The following is a 4,161-nucleotide window of genomic DNA, read 5'->3' on the forward strand; positions in this document are numbered from 1 at the left end:
ATATTTTTGTATCACATGACAGTTGTTGCATATATCTTGAAATATCATTTATACTTATTACAACTTCAAAATTACTCTTGATAGATGTTGTTAATTAATAGATTAAATGAAGAAACATATATAATGCTATATCACACATTCATAATATTTACTATTTTGATAGGCATATTTTCAATATAACTGATTTCCTTTGTATTCCTATGTGTGATGTTTTATATATTCAAACGCATTATTCTGAGAAGCCAGCCTGCCAAAAGGCTCCTAGGTAAAAAAAAAAAAAAAAAAGTTTAGAATCCTTGAACTGGATCATCTCTTGTTTTCAATGTCTACATTGGTGTGTACACAGGGTTTCTATTAGTCTCTCTGGGAGAATGGCTTGTAACTTAGATAATTATCTTTGTGACAAGATCACACTGACATTTTCATCCTTTCATATTTGATTTGAAGTGAAACTTTGTTGACAAGCTGAATCATTGAACCTTTAAATTCAACTTTTCAAATAAATCTTTCTATTAAAATTATTCTCTAATGCGTTCACAGCAAAATACAGAAAAAAATAGTACAAGAAGAGCCAGGCACAATGATGTGCACCTGCAGTGCCAGCTACTCAGAAGCATTGCTTGAGCCCAAGAGCTTGAGGCTGTAGTGTGCTGTGTGCCTGTGAATAGCCACTGCATTTCAGCCTGGGCAGCATAGTCAGACCCTGTCAGATCCTGAGATAGTCACATAATATCTCTGAACCTCATCTGTAAACACAATTAGATGATCTTTACAATCTGTAAGCTCCCTTTCCAGAGGTAAATTTCTATACTTTTAAAATTTTTTGTCTTTCTGCCGGATGTGTTCTTTGGGATTTGGTTCTTAATGTTGTATCTTTAATTCATTCATTCATATATCACATATTGAGGTGGGAATAGCTAAACAACTAAACCAGGGGATTCTGGGAAGATCTTTCCTTCCCTTTCCTTCCTTCCTTCCTTCCTTCCTTCCTTCCTTCCTTCCTTCCTTCCTTCCTTCCTTCCTTCCTTCTTTCCTTCCTTCCTTCCTTCCTTCCTTTTCTTTCTCCCTCTTTTCTCTTTCTCCTTCTCCTTCCTTCCTTCCTTCCTTCCTTCCTTCCTTCCTTCCTTCCTTCCTTCCTTCCTTCCTTTCTTCTTTCTTCTTTTCTTTCTTTCTTTCATCTTTCTTTTTTTCTTTCTTTTTGAGACAGAGTCTCATTCTGTCTCCCAGGCTGGAGTACAGTGGCATGCTCACAGCTCACCTCGGCTTTGATCTCCTGGGCTCAAGTAATCCTCCTGCCTCAGCCTCACCAGTAGCTGGGACTACAGGCATGCACCCCCATGCTTGGCTAATTTTTAAATTTTTTGTAGAGATGGGGTCCCACTATGTTGCCCAGGATGGTCTCAAACTCCTGGGCTTAAGTATCCTTCTGCCTTGGCCTACCAAAGTACTGGGATCACAGGAGTGTGCCACCGTGCCTGGCCTGAGAAGGTATTTCACCGACTCATGTTTAAACCGGGTTTTGAAGGCAGAGTAGGAGTCTGTTAAATGAAGACAGGATAAAAGTGTTCTAGGCAGAGAGAACATTGTCTATAAAGGCTCATTGTGCCTAGGGCCCACAGTGTACTGAGGGGCTTGATAAGGGTTCAAAGGGGACCAGTCCAGGCTCCTTAGCTTAAAATAAATTGGAGAAGATGGCCAGGTGCAATGGTTCACGCCTGTAATCCCAGCACTTTGGGAGGCTGAGGCGGGCGGATCGCCTGAGCTCAGAAGTTTGAGACCAGCCTGGGCAACATGGCAAAACCCCATCTCTACCAAAAATGCAAAAAATTAGTTGGGCATGGTGGCGTGTGCCTGTGGTCCCAGCTACTAGGGAGGCTGAAGTGGGAAGATCACTTGAGCCTGGGAAGTCAAGGCTGCAGTAAGTCAAGATGGCACTGCTGCATTCTAGCCTGGGTGACAGAATGAGACTCCTCCATCTCAAAAAAAGAAAATTGAGAAATTGAAGAAGATGTCTAAACAGGGTGAGTGACATGGTCAAATTTGTTATTTGGAAAAAGAGTCCTGAGAGCAGTATGAGGCATGGGGGAGATTGAAATTAGAGAGATCAGCTAGAAAGAAGAATACTGAAAAAAGAAGAAAAAGAAATAGGAAAAAAGAAAGGCGATTACTGCAACATTTGAAGTAAGAGATAATGAAGACTTGAATTAAGGCACTGGCGATGAGAATAGAGGAAAAAGAACAGAAGTAGGTGGTCTTTATGAGAAATTGTGTGGTGATGAAGGAAGAATCAAGGGTGATTCTAGTTTCTACTGGCAAGTGGGTAAAGGGTGATATTGAAAGGTACAGTCATCAACCTGTATAGAAAATACAGGAAGAAGGAAAGGCTTTGGGGGGAAGAAAGCTAAGCTTTGAAATGTAGAGTGAGGAGCCTATTTGATCTCAAGAGAGATATGGACATGATATTCTGGAGAGAATTGCCCAGAGATATGGAATTATAAACATCACACAAAAGGTAGCTGAAGCCATTTCATCAGTTACCCCATCACCGTTAATGGCACCACCATCTCCCCTGTGCCTTGGCAATGCTGCACATTACCAAGACTGTCAAGTCTTGACTCCTGAGCTTACTATTAAGGCTAACAACAAGTGTTTCCTCTTCACCCCCACCTTCCCAACTGACCTTTGTCACTCCATAACACATGTATGTATTAGTTAGGGTACAGGCAATGTTGCTGTAGCAAAGGAATCCTAAAGCACAATAGCTTATATAGGATAGAAGTTTATTTCTTTTTTATATTAATATAACAGTCTAGGGTCTGCAAGGCAGCTCTGTCACATGATGACATATAGGAACCTAGGCTGATGGGCAGCTCTGCCATACTCAGGATCCCTCTTGGGGCCCAAGGCATTGTTCCATTCATTGCCACTTCCCAACTAATGGACAGAATATTCAGGGTAAGCAGCTTCATCTTTATGGAAATGAATATACATCACAGCTACACACATCCCATTGGCCCAGATTCAGTCACATGACCACATCTATCCTCATGGAGACTGGAAAATGTAGTATCTTGCTGGGCAGCCATGTGATGAGCTCACATGCAGGTGGGCTCTGTTACCAAAAAGTAGAAAGGCAAAATGGACACAGGGAACAATTAGCAAACTCTGACACTTCCAAACCCTGGGCATCTACTATCCATGCACACAGAATACACTCATCCCTCAAAGTACAATCCATTTCCTGAATACAAAACAAAGTCTGACACCTCTGTGTAACGTGTAGTCTTTTCTGTCAGGTCTAGATCTACTGTCTCATGATCCAGAGACCTATATAATAATAGAACATTACTTCCCCAACACTACTCAACATTTGGCACATCATATAGAGCAAGAACAGGATAGACACAGAGAAAACTCCTATTTGGGAAAATGAATGGAAAGCACTCATCAGTCACTGGTGCACAGAAGGGATGAAATCATGTTTGGCAAGATGTGCAAAGACTCCCTAGTAGTGAAGGAAGTTCTCCTGTCGGACCTTGGTCCTGCCCTCTGGGAGGAATTCCCTTGTACATGATCCTCCCTGGACTTTGGCCTTGTCTATTGTTTTACATGGTCATACCTGTAGTGGTTGTGTAGAGTACATCTATGTGTTTTGATTTTTGTTTGTTTGTTTGTTTATTGGTTCTACCAGTTACTAAGGAAGTTGTATTCATGTCACTCACAATGACTGGGGGTTTTCTTCGTTCTCTTTGATGTACTTTTAATTTTGATTTTATCAATTTTTATTTATTTTTATCAATTTTTATTTTTTATTTATTTTTATTTATTTATTTAGAAACAGGGTCTCACTCTGTCACCCAGTCTGGAGTGCCGTGCACCATTATAGCTCATTGCAGCCTCTAGCTGCCAGGCTCAAGTGATCCTCCCACCTCAGCCTTCTGAGTAGCTGAGACTAAAGTCACATGCCACTACATCCAGCTATGTAAAAAATTCTTTTGTAGAAACAAGGTTTTGCTATATTGCCCAGGCTGGTCTCAAATTCCTGTACTCAACTGATTCTCATTTCTCCGTTGCCCAAAGTGCTAGGATTACAGGTATGAGCCTCAATTTTTTTTTTCTTTCTTTCTTTTTTTCTTTTCTTTTTTTTTTTTTTTTTTTTTT

The sequence above is a fragment of the Piliocolobus tephrosceles genome, chromosome Y (genome assembly GCF_002776525.5).
Source record: "Piliocolobus tephrosceles isolate RC106 chromosome Y, ASM277652v3, whole genome shotgun sequence".
Taxonomy (NCBI): Eukaryota; Metazoa; Chordata; class Mammalia; order Primates; family Cercopithecidae; genus Piliocolobus; species Piliocolobus tephrosceles.